Consider the following 26,573-nt stretch of genomic DNA (forward strand, 5'->3'; position numbering starts at 1 on the left):
CTCAAGCAGTTCTCCCACCTCAGCCTTCCAAAGTGCTGGGATTACAGGTGTGAGCTGCCACACCTGCTGAGGAGGTTAATTTTTAATGACATAAAGAGCTCAAAACAAATATTAGAAGGAGCCTAAATGGCTATAGACTGGTCAACTGTGATATATCCATATAATAAAACATTAGCCAACCATGAAAAGGATTCAGATACATCAATAGAAATTGACACAGATGTCCACGAAATATGAAAATGAGAAGTGATATTCAATCAGCCCATACCTATTTAAAGAATATGGCCAATTATTTCCTGAGATAAGATTATGGGTCTAAAGAGTAAAGGAAATTTTTCACTTCTTCATTTAAAAGTATTTGCTATTTTTATAATTTAATAAAAGATTAAATATATAGATCATCTAATTAGTAAAAGACATGTTAACACTACAAATAAACAGAAAAGACATGGACAGCCCAACCTTGGTGGCTGATGCTTATAATCGTAGCACTTTGGAAGGGGGCAGTCGGAGAATTGCTTGAGGCCAGGAATTCCAGACCAGACTGGGAAACATAGCAAGACCTCGCCTCTATTAAAAATCAAAAAAATTAGCCAGACATGGTGGCATGTGCCTAAAGTCCCAGTTACTGAGGTGGAAGGATCACCTGAGCCCAGGAGGTCAAGGCTGCAGTTGAGTCGAGACTGTACCACCATACTCAAGTCTGGGCTAGAGTGAGACTTGGTCTCCCAAAAAAGGAGGGGGAGCAAAAAAAAAAGCTAGCTGGGCACAACAGCTCACACCTCTAATCCCAGCATTTTGGGAGGCTGAGTCAGTTGGATCACGAGGTACGGAGTTCGAGACCAGCCTGAAAAACATGGAGAAACCCTGTCTCTATTGAAAATACTTAGCCAGGTATGGTGGCACATGCCTGTAATTCCAGCTATTCTGCAGACTGAGGCAAGAGAATGGCTTGAATCCAACAGAAGGAGGTTGCAGTCAGCAGACATTGTGCCGTTGCACTCCAGCCTAGGCAACAAGAGTGAAACTTCATCTGAAAAAGAAAGAAAGAAAAAGAAAGCTAATAAACTAATATAAGAAAATATATATTAAAATGTAACAAAAATAAAGTATTAGTGAGGTCTTTTATTTACTAAAAATAATCAAACAAAAAATAACTTGTTATTGTACCCCATGCCAGCAAAGGTTCAGTGAAATGGGCATTTTCTTTTACTATTAGCGATGTTTAAATTGTATACAAGCCTTCCACCAGGGTAAAACTTGGAAATTTTTAAAATAGGATACAGTGACTCACTGTACTGCCTCCTCCAACTCCTGGCCTCAAGCGATCCTCCTACCTCAGCCTCCCACAGTGCTGGAATTTTAGGCCGACAGCCACCATGCCTGAAAGCTCGGCAGTTTACATCAAGTATAATAAGAATGCTAATGTCTTGTGACTCACAGTAATCTCATTTCTGGAAATATCATCTTCGGATACAATTCAACCTCAACAAAAGGTCATATGCACAAATAGTGAAAATCTAGGAGTAATATTTTTCTGTTTTAAAAACATATGGAACACTTCACAAATTTGAATGTCATTCTTGCACAGAGGCCATGCCAATCTCTCTATTGTTCCAACTTTAGGATATGTGCTACTGAAGCAAGCACGAGTAATTTAAGACAGAGCGGTTAGGCAAATAAGGAAGAATTATGGGGAATTTAAAAATCTATGGTATTTATAGGCACCTAGTAACAGCTCAGTAAATATTAGCTGCTACTTTTATTATTTTTATGGTAATTCCACTCAAAAATTGTCATTAAAAATTTACCACTGTCATGGAACATCATGTATTTAACAGCATAATTGTAAAAACACATAGAGACTGGGTGCGGTGGCTCACACTTGTAATCCCAGCACTTTGGGAGGCCAAGGCAGGTGGATCACCTGAGGTCAGGGGTTCAAGACTGGCCTGACCAACATGGAGAAACCCCATCTCTACTAAAAAATACAAAATTAGTCAGGTGTGGTGGTGCCTGTAATCCTAGCTACTCAGAAAGCTGAGGCAGGAGAATCACTTGAACCTGGGAGGTGGAGGTTGTGGTGACCTGAGATTGCACCATTGCTCTCAGCCTGGGAGAAAAGAGCAAAGCTCCATCTCAAAAAGAAAAAAAAAGTCCCAGCACAGTGACTCACAGCTGTAATTCCAGCACTTTGGGAGGTTGAAGACAGGTAGATCACCTGAAGTCAGGAGTTCAAGACCAGTCTGGCCAACATAATGAAACCCTGTCTCTACAAAAATACAAAAATTAGCTCAGCATAATAGCAGGTACCTGTAATCTTAGCCTACTCTTAACTCTGGGAGGTGGAGGTGGCAGTGAGCTGAGATTGTGCCACTGCACTCCAGCCTAGGCAACAGAGCAAGACTGTCTCAAAAACAAAACAAAACAGATACAATTTGTCCCTTGGTATATGGAGAGATTGGTTCCTGCTGCCCAATATCCACGTATACCAAAATCCATGCAAGCATCTGTAGTCCCAGCTACTTGTGAGGCTGAGGAAGGACTGCTTTAGCCCAGGAGGTTGAGGCTGCAGTGAGCCGTAATTGCACCACTGCACTCCAGTCTCGGCAACAGAGTGAGAAAGAAGGTTGACTTTTAAATATAATTTTTCAGTTCACTTGAGATTTTGATCAGAACTGTGGCATATGAAAATTCTTCATAGAATAATTATCTAATCAAATTAATGCTAGAATTGGGAACAGAAAATATTTTGTTGACTCTTTATTCCTTCACTTGCTGTTACATAAACTATTGCCAGTGGGCACTTACCAACCAGAAGTGTTATCTCAGAGCTACTCACAATGAAAGGTGATGTCTAGGGCCCAGGTGTGTTCAGGTCTCCATGCCTTGGCTATGGGTGAGTGGGACTTATATGTCCATCCATTTTCTATATTCCAGCTCTGGAAAACTTGGGTTTATCCATCTTGGTAAGATGCACTTTAAATTTAACTCGGGAAGAACCACAAATGGAAGAAAGGTTATGAAACCACAGGATAGTACTTGTTCTCAAGGGACTGTTCAGCTTAGGTGCTTCTGTAAAAAAGGAATGACATTGTCAAAAGCTAATCACAGGTCAGGTGAGGTGCCTCACATCTATAATCCCAGCCCACTGGGAGACTAAGACAGGAGGATCCCGTGAGGCCAAGAGTTTAAGACCAGCCTTGGCAACACAGTGAAACCTCATCTCTACAAAAAAAAAGAAAAAATGAGCTGGGTATGGCAGCACATTCCTATAGTCCTAGCTACCCTGGAGGCTTAAGTGGGAGAACAGCTGAACCCAGGAAGTGAAAGCTGCTGTGAGCAATGATCTCACCACTACACTCCAGCCTGGGTGACAGAGTGAGACCGTGTCTACACACACACACACCCCTCAGTCTGTCCAGCCTTGACTAATGAAAAGGGTCTTCCGGTTATAGAAGAGGTGTGCTCTTTTGTAGGACAGGAAGGGATCAGCGTGTTCACAGCCTTTCCTAATCCTCCGCATAGTTTCCCAAGAACCTTCAAGGGAGTCCCGAGGGAAAGGACATAAATCTTCTGGTTACCAGAGGAGAAATATGCCTCCTTTGTCAATTAACAAATGGAACACCTGCCATGAAAACCAGGAAATTCTGCTTAGATGAACCACTCCCTACAACACTGACCTATGCAGCAAAACTGAGAAACTGGAGTTTGTGGACTAAAAATATTGAAGGTCACATTCCAGATTGTGGAGATCTAACCAAAGTACAGCCTTTCCACAAGGCACTGCCAAATAACAGCTGGCTGTCTCCATGGGGCACTGCCGTATCTCTGGCTCTCATTTCCCCGAGAGATGCTCTATTCCAGCTTTCTCTTGCATTTTGTATTCTGTAGTTCCTGGGGTAAGACCTCACAACATAGCAAACTGCTGACTCAATGCTCACCTACAGATCTGACTTCAGATTCTAGCAAGACTCTTTCAGTTTAAGAAATTAAAGAGGAGAAAAAATGGACCCAACCTGGCACTGCCAGCTTAGCAGACGTAGAAGCTGCTCAAAATGACTACAGTGCTTCTGACTTTCTGAGTCTGCCCTTGCTCCTAGGGCTCTTTGGATGACATTTATTTCTCCTTGTTGAAGAAATGGTTTTCTAGAATATAAAAAATTTAAGGAAGAACAAAATATTAAAATATAATTTTCTACTAAAGAGCACTCAAAGGTATACTCCCACTAGTGCTGGATCTATTTATCTCTCTCTCTCTTTTTTTTTCTGAGATTGGGTCTCACTCCGTTACCAAGACTGGAGCACAGTGGCAAGATCACAGCTCACTGCAGCTTTCAACTCCTGGGCTCAAGCGATCCTCCCACTTCAGCCTCCCAAATAGCTGGGATTACAGGTGCATGCCACCATGCCTAATTTTTTAAATTTTTTGTAGAGAAGGCCACTATGTGGCCTAGGCTGGTCTTGAACTCCTAGATCGAACTAATCCTCCTGCCTTGGCCCCCCAAAGTACTGGAATTATAGGCTTTAGCCACCACACCCAGTCTATTTAGTTTCGTATATATATATATATATATATATATATACACACACACCACACACATATACATACACATACACACATATATATATATATACATATATAAAATCTCATATATTAAATGTTTCTTCTTAAATTGCCTCCTACCCACCCATCTGCAGGGAGAGCAAACACAGGTCTCAGCAGATCAGGCAACCTACATGAAGAAAGGAGGCTGGAGTAATGCCAGAGCCCAGGAGGAACTGTAGCAAATGGCAAGGTATTCACTTCAAAGGTTTTTCAACATTGTGATGGTCAAACCATACACAGAAACAGGAAGCCCAGTTCAGTCACCAGCAGCCAACATGGGATATTTGATCTACATGCTACAGGGCAAACTGTTTAGGATGAATGACCTTGTCTCCACCACCCCGTTCTTCAAGTCCCTCCTGCCCAGTAGTCCCTACACTCTGCTGACATGACCCACATTCACAGGACTCTCTTGACACCTTTGCTTGTTTAGTCTTTTTTCCCCAATGACTATTTTCTTTTTTGGATACAGAGTTCACCTCTGTCACACAGGCTTGAAGTAAAGTGAGGTGATTATGACTCACTGCAGATTCCATCTCCTGGGCTCAAGTGATCTTGCCTCCCAAGTAGTTGGGATTACAAGCATGTACCACCACACCTAGCTAAGTTTGTTATGATAATGATTATTATTTTGAGATAAAGTATCACTCTATCATCCAGGCTGGAAAGCAGTAGCACACTGTAGGCTTACTGCAACCTCCGCCTCCTGGGTTCAAGTAATTCTCTTGCCTCGGCCTCCTGAGTAGCTGGGATTACAGGCATGCACCAGCAAGCCCAGCTAATTTTTGTGTTTTAGTAGAGATGGGGTTTCACCATATTGGCCAGGATGCTCTCAATCCCTTGACCTTGTGATCCCCCCACCTTGGCTTCCCAGTATGCTGGGATTACAGGCATGAGCTGCTGTGCCTGGCCAACCTTTTTTATTTATAAACTTCTGAGCCTCATATGTATGCTTATAACAATGCAAAATAGACTAATATAGCAATCGTATGCCAACACTTACCAGACTGTGAGGAGCACAATGACAGAAGTACAGAGTGGGACTGAAATGCTCCCAAGGGGCTTCTTGTAGCATCATAGAGAATGGGGTGAGACACCTCGGCTGAGGCTAAAGATGAGCAAAGATGAGAGTCAAAGGGTGATGATGAGGGTAGGGGATGGTTTCCTGAAGAAGGACACCAGCAAAGTCCCCCAAAGAAACTGACATTCCATGTGGCTGGAGGGTAAGGATATGGGGAGGGTGGTGCAGGATAAAACTGGAAAGGTAAACCGAGGCCAGCTCTTACCAGGCCCTGTGGCCAAATTACTTTGATTTTATCTTAAAGGCAATGGGCAGTCACCAGCAGGTTTTAATCAAGAACCATTTTGACCCAAATTTGCCTTTTAGAAAAATTCCTCTAGCTTCAGTGAATAGGCTGAAGTCAGCAAGCCTAGAAGTCAGGAAGACAATTGGAGGCCTTCAAAATAAACCAGGACCAAAGAAAACAGGGCCAGGCATGCTGGCTGCTGCCTATAATCTCAAAACTTTACAAGTCTAAGGTGGGTGGATGTCTTGAGCCCAGGAGTTTAAGATCAGACTGAGCAATGTGGTAAAACCACATCTCTACAAAACACAAAGTATTAGTTGGGTGTAGTGGCTCATACCTGTGGTCATACCTCAGCTACCCCAGAGGCTGAGGCAGGAGGTTAGCTTAAGCCCGGGAGGTTGAGACTGCAGTGAGCCAAGATCACATCGCTGTGCTCCAGCCTGGGCAACAGAGGGAGACGGTCTCAAAATGAAAAAGAATCCCATTCTTCACCTATTAGTGCCCCCAGGTTCTCATGAGAAACTTGGTGATGCAGTGAATTCAACTGTCATTGTAATTCAGCAATTCACACATTTAAGTTTGAGTTTGATTTTCAATAATATCAACCCTGTGGAAACAAGAAATAAAGAATTGTGTTTGGGCCATCACAGAAGCTCTCTGGATCTCAGACCATGACTTATGCTAAGACTTGAGCTTGTTTCTCTCTCTGTGAGTGCTCAAGTGCAGCTGTCCCCAGCTTTTTTGGCACCAGGAACCAATATTATGGAAGACAATTTTTCCACAGGCTGGAGGCAGGGGGCAGTTTTGGAATATTTCAAGCACATCACGTTTATTGTGTACTTTTTAATTATTACATTGTAGCATATAATGATTATATAACTCGCCATAATGTACAATCAGTGGGAATCCTGGGCTTGTTTGTTTTCCTGCAACTAGATGGTCCCATCTGGGGGTGATGAAAGATAGTGACAGATTATCAGGCATCAGATTCTCATAAAGACACAGCAAGGTAGAACCCTTGCATGCACAGTTACACAATAGGGTTCCTGCTCCTATGAGAATCTAATGCTGCCACTGACCTGACATGAGGTGGAGATCAGGCGGCAAAGAGGGGAGTGGTCATAGATACAGATGAAGCTTTGCTCGCCCACCTGCTGCTCACCTCCTGCTGTGTGGCCAAGTACAGGCCTGTGATTCAGGGATTAGGTGCCCCTGCTCCATTGCATCCAAAAGGACCCTCTCCACACCAGTCTTCATAGTGGTCAAGTACAGAAGCCACTTAGCTCCTAAGGCATGTGTCTCAGCTGGCATTTCATCACAATCAACAGGAAGTGGTAGCTTGAAACATTATGAGGTCACTTCCTAAAAATCACCAGCATCCCATTTCCCATTGACAAGGAGCTCAATGCTACCCCTTGGATAACCAAACCTATGCCCAGATCCCATTTGTGTGGGTCTTTCTCCCAGAACCCTTCCTAGCATCAGTTCTGTATTTGTCAGAATCCAATCAAAAAACAAAAATCACCCAAAGTTTAAACTGGTAAAATTTAAAGTAAAAAAAATTAATTATATAACAAGGGAACACCATATGAGAGATTGGCTACAAAAGGAAAGAGAACTCTAGAGAACATAGGGCTAGCAGAGGCCAGACATGGTGGCTCATGCTTACAATTCCAGCAATTTGGGAAGCCAAGGCAGGAGGACTGCTTGAGGCCAGCAGTTTGAGACCAGCCTCGAAAACACAGTGAGACCCTGGCTCTACAAAAAAAAAAAAAAAAGCCAGGTGTGGTGGCACACACTTGTAGTCCTAGTCACTTGGAAGGCTGAGGTGAAAAAATTGCTTCAGCCCAGAAGGTTAAGGCTGCGGTGAGCCATGATTTCACCACTGCACTTTAGACTGGGCAAAAGAGAGAGACCCTGCCTAAAAAAAAACAAAGTATAGGACCAGTTGTTACAAGGAGCAGTAACTTCCTACTGTCCCTACACTGAGACAGAGTGACCAAGGAAGGGATTGCCCACTAAGGCTGAGATCCAAGCCCCCTTGAAAAGGGCACAGTCATGGGAAATTCAATGGCAGAATTGCTGCATTACCACATGGTGGAACATGCTAGCAATATGCCCTCTGGAGTTTGCTGAAAATCCACCATCTAGGGTGATAGCTTAACCTATTAGTAAACAGTTGTCTCACTAGAAAACCACCCAGGCAAATGCAGAGAAACTGCTGGTCACTGTGTGCTGCTAAGCACCATGCAGGGCAAGGCCTGGTGCTGGAAAAGCTCAGTGCCTGTGAAGATTTGCACACAACTAGAAAGAAAAGCCTCTTAGAACGCCCCTCTAGCACCATGTACTGACAACATTTAATAATGCAACAGTTCACAGAGGAAGCATTTAAGGAACCCACCTCTACATTTGAAAAGGAGGCAGTGAACAGTGAATTTGGAACTGAGGAGCAGTCATTGGATGAATAGCTGGTACATGACACATTTCCCTCTACCAAAGAAGGAAGGGAAGAGAGAAAAATGAGAAGAAAAACAGGCATGGTGGTTCACACCTGTAATTGCAGCAGTTTTAAAGGCCAAGGCAGGTGAATCACTTAGGTCCAGGAGTTTGAAACCAGCCTGGGTGACATAGAGAAACCTTGTCTCCACTAAAAATAAAAATAATTAGCTGAATATGGTGGCATGTGCTCTAGTCCCAACTTCCCAAGAGACTCCTGGGTTCAAGCAATTCACCTGCCTCAGCCTCCCAAGTAGTGGGGATTACAAGTACGCACCACCATGCTCAGCTAACTTTTGTATTTTTAGTAAAGACGGGATTTCACCATGTTGGCCACATCAGTCTCAAATTCCTGACCTCGTGATCTACCCAACTCAGCCTCCCAAAAGCTTCTGCTCTGCCTTTGCCCCCTCAATCTAAGAAAACTAAGCTAAAATAAATTTTGTAACCAAACCAAAATGAAGCTAAGAGGTGTGGCTACTATACTCAAAAGACTTGAAATTCCCTTCACCCAAAAATAACTATCTGGAAGCCAAGAATGACTATCTGGAAGTCAGCATCCTCAGAGTACATTTCAGAGGCAAACTAGAATATGTCAGTGTAAACTATGAAAGTCCAGAGCCTTTGTTTGAGTAAAACTAGGTGCAGCAAAACCATGGGCTCCATGCATGACTGGTATTGAAAAAGAGGCCACAGGGAGTAGAATTAAACATGACACCCTCGGCCGGGCGCAGTGGCTCACACCTGCGATCCCAACACTTTGTGAGGCCGAGGTGGGCAGATCGTTTGAGGTCAGAAGTTTAAGAGCAGCCTGGCCAATATAGTAAAACCTCGTCTCTACTAAAAATATAAAAATTAGCCAGGCATAATGGCAGGTGCCTGTGATCCCAGCTACTTGGAAGGCTGAGGCAGGAGAATCACTTGAATCCAGGAGGCAAAGGTTGCAGTGAGCTGAGATCACACCACTACACTCCAGCCTGGGCAACAGAAAATTCCATCTGCAAAGTTTCTTCTAAACTCAATTTAAGGCACCATGTACCACAAACCAGATAGCAAGAAATTAAATAAATTTTAGCCTTTTTCATGCCATCCAATTACATCTTGGTCAGTTCATAAACAAATAAGCAAATGCTGGAGGAGTTTTTCTCTTTAGGAGTCCTCTCTCACTTTACCCTGCTTAACAGAAAACTTCACACACAAAGAGAATGGAGACAGACCCACTTCAGAACATGCTACACAAAGAGAACTGACTGTCCCAAAAAAAGAGGGCTCCACACCCCTCTTGACAACTCCACAATAGACCAGCTACACACAAATGCCTGAAGTAAGGAAGTCCATTAAGAAAATGAACAGTTGGTGAGATCAAGACTTCTGAACCAAAGGGCCTGCAGCTGGTCTGATGATTCATCAAAAAGTCTGAATTTAAATGGAGACATATGGGACTGTGACATGTAATAAAAGAATTGAAGCAGCAAAGTGTCTTGACTTGTGTTTCCTTTCCACTGTATACAGCTCCAATGAATAGAGAAGTGAGCATGCCTGTGGTACTCCTGACACATCTGGGATAGTTCCCATCCACAGTGGTCAACCTTTGGGATTATCCACACATTGCAGGGTCATTGGCCATCTATGCTAACCTAGAATGTCCAGATAAAAGCTTTTGTTTGGAGACTGGAGAGAAAATGTCAAACGTGAAAGCCCATGAACTGTCTCAGCCAGGGGGAACACATGAAGGAAACACTACAGAATCTGACATCAGAAGCCTAATTTCAGGTTGACCTCTAAAGCTTTAAAATTGTGAGTAATCAGCTTTCTCTAGGCTCTGTTATTCTCACATCAATAAATAGACAAGCAGACTGAATAGTCTCCCAGATCAATTCCAATGTTAACATCCTCTGGCTTAATGATTAAAGAATGATACTAAGTAATCAGGTTGAAACTGTGGCTTAACCCCAACAGGAGCCTGCTGTAATTATGCTAAGCAAAACTAGTCCACATAGACAGAGCCATTCTGACCACATCCCTCCCTGTGCCAGCTATCATACAGATATGCACCACTGGTATGAGAAGTCCTTCCACAGGAGACTGACTGATTCAATAATAGGCTGATTTATTCATTCAAACAACAAATATTTACTGAGCACCTTCTAGGGATTTAGGGTTACAACAGAACAGAACAGACAGAATCCCTTCCCTTACTTACCTTTTAGTGAAGGAGGAGGGGGAGTCAGACATCAAATAGGAAATACCATTAAGGATATATTTTATGTAGGGCAATGCTGGGATTCACTCAGGGTGGCTGGAAAAATATTAAAAGAAATATTAGGGAAGTATAGAATATAGTCTCAAACCTTTGAAAAGCTGAAAAGTTTTAATGAGCCAGGCTGAAGACAGCCAGTTCTTACATTGGAGCTTTAAGTCATAAGGTGAAGATTAAGATGATAAAAGCTTCCCTGGTTGAGTCTGTTTATCCCACATTCCTTTTTCTCTACTGTTTACTCATGTAAACTTCATGCTAGCTGCTCCTCTAAGGGGGAGGTTGAAAAAGAATTACTTCTTAATGGTGTTTATTCTGGACCTCAGAACCACAAGTTTTCATCATTCTTAAAACCACTCTTTCAACCATGTTAATTATTCACAAGCAGGTTAACTTAAAACCTCTGTTACTACTTCTATACTGAATAAATGCAATAATGAACAAGGAGTCAATTAGCTGTAATCACTCTCTAAAAGTTGATAACACCCAACCCCAACTCTATGTGCCTATGTGTAAGGGCATATTTTGTTCATCTGACACTTATACTAAATAAATGTTTGTTTAGTAAGAGAAACTAAATGTGAATTTTAAGTATAAAGAAGTCATGATGAGAGGGAAACAAAAGGCCCAAATTAATCAAATTCATCTCTTCTTAGGGAAGACACTGAATTTGTGTCTGCAGATTATCATCTTACCTTTTAATAACAAATGTAATTTGATTGCCCACTTGAATGATGTCTTCCAGCCTTGGGATTCCCTATCATGAGGGACTTCTGAAAGGAATGTCTTCCAGTAGTTCTTCCACACACACATCATTCGCATGTCCTTCAAATTTTTGGTCTTAAAAACCATCCTCAAAGATCTTCAAAGATTAAACTTTGTTTTTCAATATCCTTAAACAGAGGAGAAATAAAGAAAATCATTATAGACAATAAAGAACATAACCTAAGCTGGTGTGCAGTGGCATGATCTCGATTCCTTGCAATCTCTGACTCTCGGGTTCAAGCAATTCTCCTGCCTCAGTCTCACAAGTAGCTGAGATTACAGGTGCCGGCCAGCATGCCTGTCTAATTTTTGTATATTTTTAGTAGAGACAGGGCTTAACTATGTTGGCCAGGCTGGTCTCCAACTCCTGACCTCAGCTGATCCATCCACCTTGGCCTCCGAAAGTGCTAAGATTACAGGCAGTAGCCAATGTGCCCAGTCATAAACACTATTTGGAAGCAGCTTTATGCTACTATCTGCCCGTGACTGTAATAACCGTCCTCCATTGACTGCCTTACAGTAGTGCATTTCAGGCTACGCTTTCATCTGCGCTGCAGCCATGAGATCAGTGTTCTTTAACCCTTCAATATCGTGAGCATGCTATTTAATGAGAATTAACTTTCCACAAAGAACTCATGAAATGGGAATTAAAAATAGTAAGCAGAGGCTGATTTAGATTAAAAGAGGCATAACAACCAAAGTTAACACATAAAGACTGTTTAAAGCCAGATTTAAAACAAATTTTTTTCAGATAATGAGGAAATGTGATACTATTCAGATAAGAGTAAGGAAACTCAACTAAGGGCTACATATGAGCTGACACCAAAGAATCACTGCTAAATTTGTCAGATATGATGAGAGAGTGGCTGTTCAGGAATGCACACTGAACAGATAAAATAATGTGATGACTGCAATTTGCTTTATAATATTCCTGCAAAGGGAGGTAAAAGAATAGCAGAACAAAATGTGGACAATCTTAATGATCACAGAAATTGAGGAATGGGTATTTTAGTGTTTATTGTACTATTTTCTCTACTTTTGAATAGGTATAAAAACTCTAATTTAAAAATGTTAAAAAAAAAAATGGTCAGGAGCAGCGACTCACTCCTATAATTCCAGCACTTTGGGAGGCCGAGGCAGGTGGATCAGTTGGGTCAGGAGTTAAGAGACCACCATGGTGAAACTATTTCTACCAAAAATACACACACAAAAAATTAGCCAAATGTGGTGACAGGAACCTGTAATCCCAGCTACTCAGGAGGCTGAGGCAAGAAAATCACTTGCGCCCAGCAGGAAGAGGCTACAGTGAGCCAAGATCATGCCACTAGACTCCAGCCTCGGCAACGGAGTGAGAATCTGCTTAAAACAAAAACAAAAACAAAAATAAAGTAAAAATTAATTTACTATTCCCTGCTCTGAATCCACATCCAAACAGAATTCTAAAAAGAAAGATCCTAGCAATTGACATGGTGCTATTTATATAGAGATCTCCCTTGCACCTTTGTATGTAAATTTAAATATTTTGCAACCTGATGGCTGGGAGTGGTTATAAGCTGGGCATGGTAACACATGCCTGTAGCCCCAGCCTCTTAGGACACTCAGTCAGAAGGATAACATGAGCCCAAAAGTTCTAGTCACACCCAGACAACATAAAGAGACCTGGTTTCTTTAAAAAGAAATGGGGAGCTGTGAGGAAGCTCATTGATGAATTATTTTGGTGATATCAACAAGTGCTATCACAACACTACTACAAAATCCAAAATTACATCGACTGCCAGATTTTTCTCCTTACTTCTGGACTCATTTATCCAATTGCCTCCTCTACCTCCACACCTCAACTTGAAAGAAATTAATTTCTTTGTTCTTAGATTGGCTTGCCTCTAACATCTAAGATTTGTATTAAATTCTTACTTCATGTTATTAGCACCCAATCTGAAAGGATCTAGTATAGGAACTCTTTGGAATAAGAAACACACAAAATGAAATAGTTATCATATCTGTAAAAAGAAATATGCCCATAAACAAACAACGGTAAAAAATTAGAGGCTTTCAGTCACACTAAAGAATGATGTTAAATAAAATTATTCTGTCAATTCAACAAGAAACTATATAAACCTAATTCTAACAAGCTTTCTATAAAATAAAAAAAGAACCAATTGTCAGAGCTGAGTAAAAACTGGAAGTTTTAGAAAGAGGTGAAGTCAACTACAGAATGTGCCCATCGCATATCATAAAGGCTGCCCCAATCACACCCATCCCCCTTATTCCACCTAGTGTCACCAGAGGTCAGGAGTTCAAGACCAGCCTGGCCAACATAGAAAAATCCCTTCTCTACTAATAATACAAAAATTAGTCTTGTATGGTGGTGGGCAGCTGTGAGGCAGGAAAACTGCCTGAACCCAAGAGCCAGTGAGCCAAAATCACACCATAGCACTCCGACCTGGGGGACAAGAGTGAAAACTGTCTCAAGAAAAAGAAAAACAAATTCCTTTGGGAAGGCTTTCTTCATAGAGATCTTCAACATGACACTGGAAAAAAGGGTATGGAATCATCACCGGACCTTTGGCTTTTACACCTTGAGGTATGAGGACAAAAAGGAAGAGGGATATCATTTAAACACAATTTGCAGCAAAGAATAATTATTGAATCTGTATTGCTCTTTAACTTTCTTTTCTTGAAACAGAGTTTCACTCTTGTCACCCAGGCTGAAGTACAGTGGCTCGATCTCGGCTCACTGCAAGCTCCATTTCCCAGGTTCAAAAAATTCTCCTGCCTCAGCCTGCTGAGTAGCTGAAATACAGGAGCCTACCACCACCCCCAGCTAAGTTTTGTATTTTTTGTAGAGACAGAGTTTCACCATTCTGGCCAGGCTCGTATCGATCCCCTGACCTCAGGTGATCCGCTCATCTCAGTCTCCCAAAGTACTGGGATTAGAGGGATGAGCCACTGAGCTGCCCGAGCACTTATGTTATTAAATGGCCTAACCCAGGTGGGGGCAGTGGCTCACGCCTGTAATCCCAACAACCTTGAAAGACAAGGTCAGAAGGTTGCTTCAACCTAAAAGTTCAAGACCGGCCTGATAATAAGATATCTGATTATATTCTAACATAGCTAGACCACCCCTCATCTCTACAAAACTTAAGCCAGGTGTGCACCGCACCTGGCTAATTTTTATATCTTTTGTAGAGACAGGGTTTCATCATGTTGCCCAGGCTGGTCTCAAACTCCTAAGCCCAAGCCATCCTCCCGCCTCTGCCCTAAAAGCGCTGGGATTACAGGGCTCAGGGAGCCTCATGTTTTCTTTAAGCAGTCTACTACTCTTGCACACTTGGAGAGTTTTCTTTTTGTTCTTTTAGGCAGGGTTTACCTCAGTCTCACAGGTTGGAGTTCTGTGGTAGGATCATAGCTCATTGCAGCCTTGAACCCTGGGGTTCAAGTAGCTGGGAGGCTGAGGTGGGACTAAAGATACAGGGTCACACCATGTTGCCCAGGCTGTTCCTAAACTCCTGGACTGTAGGGATTCCTCCTACCTCAGCCACACCTGGATACAGTTTTCTATTTTTGACCTACATAAACACTGTACCGGGTCAGAGTTTGTCAACTTCCCTTTTCTATCCAGCAACACACAGGACCCAGCTGAGACACTGCAGTTACCAGGCTTCACTCTGAGAAGAAGATGACACATCTCCAGGCCTTGTACTGTCCTTGTGACTTCCCTGAAAACCCACCCTTGTGACATCACAGACACCCCCTCAGATGAAGCCAATCAGAACTCTAAAAGAAAATGTCAGTTGCATACCAGTCAGATGTGGGCAGTGTTCATGTTTCAAAAGCTAACACTGGCATGACTGACTTAGTGTTGGACCAAGAAAAATTTAAAAGTGAAAGATAAAAATATGTAAAGTAGGCTGCGTACAATGGCTCACGCCTGTAATCCCAACACTTTCAGAGACCGAGGCAGGTAAATCACAAACTCAGGATTTTGAGACCAGCATGGCCAATAAGGAGGCTGAGGAAGGAGAATTGCTTGAACCCAGGAGGAAGAGACTGCAGTCAGTCGAGATCATGCCACTGCACTCCAGGCTGGGTGACAAGAGTGAAAACTTTGTCTCAGAAAAAAAAAAAAAAATCCTTTGGGAAGTCCTTCTACATTAAGATCTTCCACATGAGACTGGAATAAAAGTACAAGATCATCCTGGACCTTTGGCTTTTACAGCTTGAGCTGTAACTGAAAAAAAAAAAAAAAGAGATATCATTTAAATACCAGAAGAAAAGAATAATTATTCAATCTGTATTGCTCTTTAATTTTTTTTTTTTTAATGAAGTCTTGCTCTGCTGCCAGGTGGGAGTGCAATGGCACAATCTCAGCTCACTGCAACCTCCATCTCCCATGTTCAAACAATTCTCCTGCCTCAGCCTCCTGAGTATTTGGGACTACAGGTGCCTGCCACCATGCCCAGCTAATTTTTGTACAGACAATGGAGACGGTGTTTCACCGTATTGGCTAAAATGATCTTGATCTCCTGTCCTCATGATCCACCCGCATTGGCCTCCCAAAGTGCTAGAATTACAGGCATGAGCCAGCATGCCCTGCATTGCTCTTTAACTTTTATAATTTGTTCTTTACTTCTATTATTGTATTTGAGTCCAAAAAATAGTATGAAAAAAATAAAAAGAACCTCCAAAATGCTAATATTCTGATTATCAAAGTCTACAGTAAAATATGCCATTACAGCTGAATGCGGTGACTCACACCTGTAATCCAGCACTTTGGGAGGCTGAGGTCAGTGAATCACATGAGATCAGTAGTTCAAGACCATCCTTGCCAACATGGGAAAACCCATCTCTACTAAAAAGACAAAAACTACCTATGTGTGGAGCCAGGTGCCTGCAATCCCAGCTACTCGGGAAGCTGGGGCAGGAGAATCACTTGAACCCAGGAGGTAGATGTTACAGTGAGCCAAGATGATGCCATTGCACTCTAGCATGGGGACAACAGGGAAATTCCAGCTCAAAAAAAATTAAATAAAATAGAGAAAGAAAAAGAAAGAAATAATCCCATTATTAAAGCCAATGTAGATACACCCAGACTTTCTACAACAGTCTGAACCAAATTATAAGGCCAGAGGAACATACCGGCTAATGTTATTTAATATATACAGTACTAAATGGAAAATGTAATATTTTCAAAACATAAACATTAGTGTAACCTTATTGGACTTATAAAGATAATTTTTTAACTAATAAAAACAGAAGATTCTCCTGAACTGCAACATCTCAGCTAGCATTTATTTACTCAAGACTGAAATAATACAACATCTATAAAACGTCAAGAGCTGGGATGGGCACTGTGGCTGATACTTGTAATCCCAGCACTTTGGGAGGCCAAGGTGGTCAGATCACCTGAGGTCTGGAGTTCGAGACCAGCCTAACCAACATGGAAAAATCCCGTCTTTACTTAAAAGAAAAAAAAAAATTAGCTAGACATTGTGGTGTACACCTGTAATCCCAGCTACATGACAGACTGAGGCAGGAGAATTGCTTGAACCCAAAAGGAGGAGGTTGTGGTGAGCTGAGATCAAGCCATTGCACACCAGCCTGGGCAACAAAAGCGAAATTACATCTCAAAAAAAAAAATAAAATTCAAGAGCTAGTCATTGAACAGGCTCAAACCTATAACCCCAGCACTTTGCAAGGCCTAGGTGGGTGGATCACCTGAGGTCAGGAGTTCGAGACCAGCCTGGCCAACATGGTGAAATCCTAGCTCTACTAAAAATACAAAAATTAGCCCAGCATGGTGGCACTTACCTGTAGTCCCAACTACTACGGACACTGAGGCAGGAGGATCGCTTGAACCTGAGCGGTGGACATTGCAGTGAGCTGAGATCATGCCACTGCCCTCCACCCTGGGTGACAGAGCAAGACTCTTTCAAAGAAACAAAAAATGTCAAGAGCATGGGAAGTAGTAAAATTAAACATAACCAACAATCTCCCATCAGAATAGCTCCATTTTTTGCTATCATTATGTGTTAAAGTCTATTTGCTAAACATTGACATTTGTACTAAAGTTGCAAGTGCACCATATAACACATTAGTGCTGAGTGAAATTTAATACCCTTTGCTGTACACTAAACTTGAATATCATACTTACAGAGCAAAACAAAAGTATCTTTCCCTAAGGTAATTACCACTAATGCTGCTTTAAAATTATAAAATGTGAAGATTTTTTATAATGTCACAACAGCTGCAAATTATTGTCTTTAAATAATCTAATAAATCACCATCACAAAAAAGCCCCAAAACATAATCTATTTCATCTTATAAAAAGCACTTACATTTATAAACTGTTAGAGTCAATTTATAAAACTTTAATAGCAAATTATTTTTACTTAGAATAGTACTAAATTAACCACACAATAAAAACATAGGCCAGGTGTGGTGGCTCACACCTGTATCCCAGCACTTTGGGAGGCCCAAGGAAAATGGATCACTTGAGGTCACAAGTTCCAGATCAGCCTTGCGGACATGGGGAAACGCCACATCTACTGAAAATCAGGCAGGCGTGGTGGTGGACACCTGTAGTCCCACCTATTCAAGAAGCTGAGGTTCACTTGAACCTGGGAGGTGAAGGTTGCAGTGAGCCAAGATCGTGTCATTGCATTCCAGAATGGGTGACAAGAGCAAAACTCCAGCTCAAAAAACAAAATCCCATTACTTTAAGCCAATGTAGATACAGCCAGACTTTCTACAACAATATGAACCACATCAAAAAGCCAGAAAAACACACCATCTCATATTATGTAATACATATAGTACTAGATGGAAAAGGTAGTATTTGCAAAACATAAACATCAGTGTAACCTTACTGGACTCGTAAAAACACTTACTGGAGTTATAAACATAATTTTCAAAAGTACCAGAAACAGAAGATTCTCCTGAACTACAACATTTGAGCTAGCATTTATTTACTCAACATTAAAATAATACAACAGGTATACAAAGTCAAGAGCTGGGCCAGGTGTGGTGGCTCACAACTGTCGTCTCAGCACTTTGGGAGGTCGAGGCAGGCAGATCACCTGAGGTCAGGAGTTCAACACCAGCCTGACCAACATTAAATACCCTTGTCTCTACTAAAAATGCAAACTTAGCTGGGCATGATGGCACATACCTGTTATCCCAGCTACTCGGGAGGCTGAGGCAGGAGAATTGTTGGAACCCAGGAGGCGGAGGTTGTCATGAGCCAAGATCGCACCATTGCACTCCAGCCTGGGCAACAAGAGTGAAACTTCATCTCAAAAAGTATATAAATAAAATGAAAGTCAATCACTGGCCAAATGTGGGTGGCTCATACTTGCAAGCCAGGGCAAGTGGATCATTCAAGGACAGGAGTCTGAGAGCAGCCTGGCCAACATGGTGAAACCTCATCTCTACTACCTACACAGAATTTAACTGGGCATGGTGGCAGGTGTCTGTAATCCCAGATTCTTGGGAGGCTGAGGCAGCCAGATCACCTAAGGTTAAGAGCTCAACACCAGCCTGACCAACAGGGTGAAACCCCACCTCTACTATATAAAAATTAGATGGGCATGGTTGTTTGTCCTGTAATCGCAGCTACATGGGAGGCTGAGGCAGGAGAACTGCTTGAACCCAGGAGGTGGAGGCTGCAGTGAGCTGAGATCACACCACTGCACTCCAGGATGAGTAACAGAGCAAAACTCCATCTCAAAAAAAAAAAAAAAAAAAAAGAATAAGAAAGAAAACATTTGCTATGGGGAGACCAGAAATATGATCTGCTGGCAATCCTTCCATTTTAGGAAATCTCAACAGTGGGAGTCCATTCTGTTTTGTCCCTCTACATTCCAGAAACAAAACCAGTAACCAAATCCATTCTACTTCTTTCAAAACACATCTAACAATTAAGAGATGTTATGCATGTCTCCATACTCTAAGAGGAAACCTTATGTCCTGGGTATCACAGACAGTTGATGAAGGCTCATTCATTTGACTGGTATAGACTTCAATAATAAACTGTTCAATGCACTATGCCAGATAAATATTGCATCTCAGAAGTAGAACAAATACTGTTATTTTAGTTCTGTCTACACATAAATGCAGTATTTGTACATATTTATAATGGGTTAATATAAACAAACTGAGTTAATTGTTCTAGAGAGTAACAAAATTTGGACAACATGAATTTTCCTGTCCTGGCACATAATTAGTAGTTAGAGGCATTTTATTTCACGTGAAAGGTACCATTAAAAAATCAATGGTAAGTATTAATTATTGCACACAATCTTCTCATCTGAGTTAATACTGAAGACCTACCTCCTGAAGCTGGTTTATCAAGTTGTAAATCCTCACGTGTAGAATTAATAAGTTCATGTCTGAAAGGTGAGAATAAACATTAAATACTCACTATGCAATATTCAGAAAAGTAATATCCACTAGTACATATTTAACATTTAATCATCAAGGGTGCTTTTGAAAAGAAAAAACACGCTGGGGGTGGTGACTAAGACATGTAATCCCAACACTTTGAAAGACCGAGGCAGGCAGATCACAGCTTGAATGTTTGAGACCAGCCTGGCCAACATGGTGAAAACCCATCTCTATTAAAAACACAAAATTTAGCCTGGAGTGGTGGCAGGTGCCTGTAATCACAGCTCCTCAGGAGGCTGAGCCAGGAGAATTGTGTGAACCCAGGAAGCAGAGGTTGCAGTGAGCCAAGATCATACCACTGCACTCCAGCCAGGGTGACAGAGCAAGACTCTGTCTCAAGAAAAAGAAGAAAATATCATCTGAATGCTTGAGCACAACTAAATCTACAGAGTAACAAAACAAAATAACAATTGCAAATTGTCTCATCAGTTGCTTCATGGAGCATGTGTCCTCACAAGTAAAGTGGTAACTGGGAAACATACAGCTCTTTTGAAGCATACTACAAATACCTTTTATGGGATCCTTTAATATCACATTGTGTTCAAGGCTATCTCCTGCTAAACATCTATAAATACAATCATATATTCCCTCATATGCCTTCAAAGTCTCAGGCCTAAAAATAAGACATGGATACTATTTTCTCTCATCTACCAAAAGAAAAAAGGAAAGAGACAAAAGAGAGAGATAACCAGGTATGGTGGTTCACACCTGTAATCCCAGCAGTATGGGAGGCCAAGGCAGGTGGATCACTTGGGTCCAGGAGTTTGATACCAGACTGGGCAACATAGTGAAACAGTCTCTACTAAAAATACAAAAATTAGCTGAGTGTGGTGGCATGTGAAGGTAGTCCCAACTTCACAAGAGGCTGACATAAAAAAATCATGAGGGTCTGGGAGTTTGAGGCTGCAGTGAGCCATGATCACACCACTGCATTCCTGCCAGGGCGACACAGTGAGATCTTGCCTCTAAAGAAGAAATGTTGGTGAAAATGTAGAAACTGGAACCCACATACATTACTGGTGGGAACATAAAATGGTTTAACCGCTTTCTTTGGGTGTTTCTTTTCTTGTCATTTTCATTTTATTTTTTAAAATAAAGACAGGGTCTTGCCATCTTACCCAGACTGGTCCTTTTTTTAACTCATAGGCTCATGTGATCCTCACACCTCAGCCTCTCATGTAGCTGGGATTACAGATGTGAGTCACCACACCTGACTGGTATAACTGTTTTGGAAAACAGTTTCTCAAAAGCCTAAATGTACAGTATCATAGAATGCACTAATTTCTCTCCTAGGCATATATCCCAGAGAAATAAAAATATTATGTCCACACAAAAACTTGTACATGAATCTTCAGAGCGGTATTATTCATAATGGCCAATGCATGAAAACAACCCAAATGTTCATCAACTGATGAACAGATAAATACAATGTAGTGTGACTCTACCTTGGAGTATATTGTTCAGCCATAGAAGGAGAGAAATACTGACACATGCCATGACATGAAGAAACTCTGTAAACATTGTGCTAGGAGTGAAAAAAAAGCCAGCCACCGAAGATCCCCACATATTGCACAATCCTCTTTATGTAAAAGGTCCAGATTATGCAACTCTATAGTGACAGAAAATACATCACCGGTTGCCTATGGGAGCACAGGGGTATAGGGGGAGTACAAACTAATGGCAAAGAAATGTATATTTCTCTATAGGGCAATGAAAGCTTCTAAAATTGATTGTGGTGACAGATGAACAGCTCCATGAATACTCTAAAGACCACTGAATTGCATACTTTGATGAATGAAGTGTAAGGTATGTTAACTATATTTCAATAAAGCTGTTATTTAAAATAAATAGGGGGCTGGTCACAGCTGGCTTGTATCTGCATATAATCCCAGAATTTTGGGAGGCTGAGGCAGGAGGACCACTTGAGGCCAGGAGTTAAAGATCATCCTGGGCGACACAGCATGATCCCATCTCTACAATAAATAATAATAAAAAAATTAGCTTTGCGTGGTGGTGTACATCTGTAGTCCCAGCTACTTGGGAGGCTGAGGTGGGAGTATTACTTGAGTTTGAAACTATAGCAAGCCGTGATTACACCTCTGCACTGCAGCCTGAGTGACGGAGCAAGAAAAAAAAAAAAGAAAAGAAATGCAAGGACTTTGTGAGAGTAACCAAGTTTGAGGAGAAACAGAAGAACAAAACAGCACTGGATGTTGAGGGTCGCTGGCTGGCGAGGTGCAGCTGCTAACTGGCTTCTGAAAAATTTGTTAGTAAAATTACAGCTCTGGGGATGAGTCATGCAGTCAAATGATGAACGTTAAATCCCTTACAAATGCTCATCTTTCTTTACATGCCTTCTAGTGAAAAATTCCTAAGGGCCTACATAGCAAGTGGTCTGAAATGATAGCAGCTGTTTATTAAAGAAATAACATCAAAAACAAAAACTTAAACGGTTTTCTTTGATGGAACTTATAATACTTTGCTTTTACTTTCTCATTGATCTTCAATGAGACAGTAACGGGATATGCCATCCTTGCTTTATTCCCCCAAAATGCTCAATAACTTTTCATTGTATTTTTCTTAGTATTAAGCCCCCAACGACAAGGTTCTTGTCAGACCCAATTTTGCACATCTAATGCTTATACTAAATAAACGCTTGTTCAATCTAAATAGTAATCTAAATATCAATCTATTAATTGTAAATATAAAGAAGTCATGACGAGATAGGAACAAAAGGCCCATCTTTATCAAATTAATCTCTTCTTAATTTGTTTCCACAGATTATTTTACCTTTTAATAAAAATTTAATTCAGTCACCCACTTACCTGATGTTTTCCAGCCTCGGAATTCCACATCACAAGAGACTTCTGAAAGAAATGTTTTCCGGTAGTCCTTCTAAATACAAATCATTTGAACGTGCTTCAGAGTTTTGGTCTTAAAAAAGATCTTCAAAGATCCTAAAAGATAAAACTTCTTTTTAATACCCTTAGGAAGACAGAGAAAGAAAATTATTATAGAAGATAAAGAATACAACATAAGTAGCATTTTTTTTTGAGATGGAGTCTTGCTCTGTCACCCAGGCTGGAGTACAGTGGCATGATCTCAGCTCACTGCAACCTCCACCTCCCAGGTTCTAGCAATTCTCCTGCCTCAGCCTCCCAAATAGCTAAGATTATTGACACCTGCCATCATGCCTGGTTAATTTTTGTATTTTTTAGTAGAGACGGGGTTTCACCATTTTTGGCATGATGGTCTCAAACTCCCGATCTCAGGTGGTTCGCCCATCTCGGCCTCCCAAAGTGCTGGGATTACAAGCATGAGCCATTGGACCCAGGCTGTAAATACTATCTGGAAGCAGCCTTTTGCTACTCTCTGCTGGTGACCTGTAATAACCCTCCTCCATTGCTGCTGCACATGGGCACATTTCAGGCTACACTTTCATCTGCACTGCAACCACAAGATCAATATTCTTTACCCCTTCAATCTTGTAACCATGCTGTTTTAAAAGAAGTAACTTTCTACTGAGAATACGTGGAATATGAAATAACAATAGTAAGCAGAGGCTGGTTTAGATTAAAAGAGGCATAATAACCAAAGTTAGCACAGGAAGATTGTTTGGATCCAGATGTACAGCAAACAATGAGCTGACACCAAAAAATCATTGTTAATTTTGTCAGATGTGAGGAGATAGTGGCTGTTTGGGGACGTGCACTGAACAGGTAAAATGACGTGAAGACTCTGATTTGCTTTACAGTATTCCTGCAAAGGGAGGAAAAAAACATAGAACAAAATGTAGGACAATCTTAATGATCACAGAAATTGAGGAATAAGTATTTTAGTGTTCATAGTACTCTTTTCTCTACTTCTGAATAGGTATAGAAACTGTAATTTTAAAATTTAATAAAATAAAATGGCCAGGCACCACGGCTCATGCCTATAATCCCAACTTTTTGAAAATCCAAGGCAGGGGGATCACTTGAATCAGGAGATCAAGACCAGCCTGGCCAACATCGTGAAATCCTGTCTCTACCAAAAAAAAAAAAAAAAAAACTGGGTGTGGTGGCAGGCACCTGTAGTCCCAGCTACTCAGGAGGCTGAGGCAAGAGAATCAGTTGAACCCGGGAGGCAGAGGCTGCAGTGAGCTACTGCACTCCAGCCTGAACAACAGTGAGAATCTGCCTCAAGAAAAAAACAGTAAAAATGAATTTACTAATCCCTGCTCTGAAACCACATCCAAACAGAACTCTAAACAAAAACATTCAAGCAATTTACATGGTGCTATTTATATACAGATCTCCCATGCACCTCTGAATGTAATATTTAAATATTTTGCAACATGATGGCTGGAAATGGCTCAAACCTGGGCATGGTGGCACACAGCTGTAGCCCTAGATACTACTTAGGAGACTGAGGAGGATAACTTGAGCCTAGGAGTTCTAGCCCAGCCCAGAAAACATAACACGACCCCGTTTCTTTGAAAAGTCAGGGAGCTGTCAGGGAGCTCACTGATACATTATTTTGGTGTTATCAACGACTGCTATCAAAACACTACTACAAAATCCAAAATGATATCTCCTGCCAGACCTTTCTCCTTACTTCTGAACTCATTTACCAAAATGCCTCCCCCACCTCCACAACTCAACTGGAATGTCAACTTGAAATTAATTAATTAATTAATTTCTTTGTTATTAGACTGGCTTTCCTGTAACATCTAAAGACTTGTCTTAAATTCTTACTTCATGTTATTAGCATCAAATTTGAAGGCCCATAAATAAATAACAGTAAAAGATTAGAAGCTTCCAGTCATACTAGACAGTGATGTTAAATCAAACTATTCTGTTAATTCAACAAGAAAATATATAAACCTAGTTCTGACAAACTTTCTATAAAATAAAAAAGAACCATTTGTTGGGGTTGAGAGTGAAAACTGGAAGTTTTACAAAGAGGTGAGACCAACTGCAGAATGTGCTCATCGCGCATCACTGAGGCTGTCCCAATCACACCCTCTGCCTCATTATCCCCTTATTCCACTTAATTCTTTCCCAGACCATAACCCCTTCTTCCATAGTAAATATCTCCTACCTACTACACATTTCCCCACCAGATTAAATGCTCCAGAATGCATGGGGCAGGGCACTGTCTTCCACACTGCCCAGTTCCCAACACGTGACTCACAGGTACCAAATGACTTCAGGATTATGAGGTTGGAAGTAGTGATTATTTCCTCAATACTTGCAGTGGTTCACGGCAATGAAAATCCCAGGATTTCCTTTCCCCTTTCAGAGGCATTTGAACCAGAGCAACTCCATCTAAAATAGGAGCTGGGTAAAATGAGGCTGAGACCTACTGAGTTGCATTCTCAGATAGTTAAGGCATTCGAAGTCACAAGCTGAGGAAGGAAGTCAGCACAAGATACAATTCATAAAGACCTTGCTGATAAAATGGGTTGCAGTAAAGCGGCCAGCCAAAACCAAGATGGTGACAAGAGTGGCCTCTGGTCGTCCTCACTGCTACTACACTCCCACCAACACCGTGACAGTTTACAAATGCCATGGCAATGTCTCAAAAGCGGAAGCATAAAAATAATCCATTCCTGGCCAGGCTCAGTGGTTCACACCTGTAATCCCAGCACTCTGGGAGGACAAGGTGAATGGATCACCTTAGGTCAGGAGTTTCAGAGCAGCCTGACCAACATGGTGGAACCCCCATCTCTACTACAAATTAAAAATAAAATTAGCTGGGTGTGGTGGTGCACACCTGTGATCCCAGCTACTTGGGAGGCTGAGGCAGGAGAATCACTTGAGAACCTGCTTGAGAAGTAAACAAGACAGGCACGATCTGGGCTGTTAGAGCCACTGTGCCGAAGCAGGAGGAAAAAGCCAGCAGCGCTCTGTGAAAAATGAAAGGAGGATGAGTCAGTGAGCCTCGAGGCTGAGGTGAGACAGTGCTCAGTGAAGTCCTCTCCAACATGATGACATTTCAACTGTGATGCTAATAGAAAGGAGAAGCACAGAAAGCCCTCAACTAACAGCAGTCCACAAACACCAGCCCTCAGCACAACAGTGCCAGGAGGCTGTGACCTGAGAAGATGAAAGGCACACAAATGACCAGAGTGGCTGGCACAGAGCAAGCACTCCACAGACGGCATGTGGGAAAAGCAGAGGAATGGCAGAGGGCAGCTCACCGATGCCCCTGCAGACCCAATCAGGGGCTGTGAGGTTTATTCCAAGGACAGTGGAAGGCACTACCTATGACAGTGCAGAGAATGACAGGCTCCACCTCCTACTTACAATGAGCCTGACCTGGCTGCTCTGTGGCATGGCTCTAACTGAGCACTGGAGGGCAGTGAAGGAGGATGGGTAGAACCTGGGCTTTGTGTTTGGGCAGAGTCAGCAGGCCTTGCAAGGCTGGATACGGGAAGGGAGACAATCATACCTCAGAGTAACTCCTGGGCATCTGGCTTGGGTAGCTGGTAGACCTAGAGAGGAGCTCATAAAGAGGGAAATGGGGACTTTGCCTGGGACACATGAAGCCTGAGGAGGGGTCAAGCAGATAGGTAAACATAGAGGTCTGGTATGAGGAGCACCTTCAGGGCCAGGAATGAGGGTCTCAAAGACACAGACAATATAATATTTTTAAGAGGTGGGCAAGGTGGGATTATCTGTAAGGAAGACATACTAAGAAGAGAGAAAGAGGC

At 41.8% G+C, this 26,573-nt stretch overlaps 2 non-coding genes across 2 annotated transcripts in view; both read right to left on the reverse strand.

The window, feature by feature from the left end:
* LOC108590018 (unconventional myosin-XV) overlaps positions 1-26,573 on the reverse strand; it is a 75,879-nt gene that overhangs the window by 38,111 nt on the left and 11,195 nt on the right. The window contains exons 9-19 of the transcript XR_013522627.1: positions 22,702-22,833; positions 19,763-19,821; positions 18,603-18,700; positions 17,243-17,360; positions 11,365-11,562; positions 10,616-10,711; positions 6,254-6,523; positions 5,613-5,717; positions 4,020-4,149; positions 2,843-3,075; positions 911-1,033 (exon numbers count right to left, since the gene is read on the reverse strand). This is a non-coding gene — a transcript (unconventional myosin-XV). The remainder of the gene's footprint in view (positions 1-910; positions 1,034-2,842; positions 3,076-4,019; positions 4,150-5,612; positions 5,718-6,253; positions 6,524-10,615; positions 10,712-11,364; positions 11,563-17,242; positions 17,361-18,602; positions 18,701-19,762; positions 19,822-22,701; positions 22,834-26,573) is intronic.
* Positions 1,547-1,650, reverse strand: LOC128929819 (U6 spliceosomal RNA). Its single transcript, XR_008476982.1, has one exon. It is a non-coding gene; the product is annotated as a U6 spliceosomal RNA (small nuclear RNA).

Source organism: Callithrix jacchus, chromosome 9 (assembly GCF_049354715.1).
Source record: "Callithrix jacchus isolate 240 chromosome 9, calJac240_pri, whole genome shotgun sequence".
Taxonomy (NCBI): domain Eukaryota; kingdom Metazoa; phylum Chordata; class Mammalia; order Primates; family Cebidae; genus Callithrix; species Callithrix jacchus.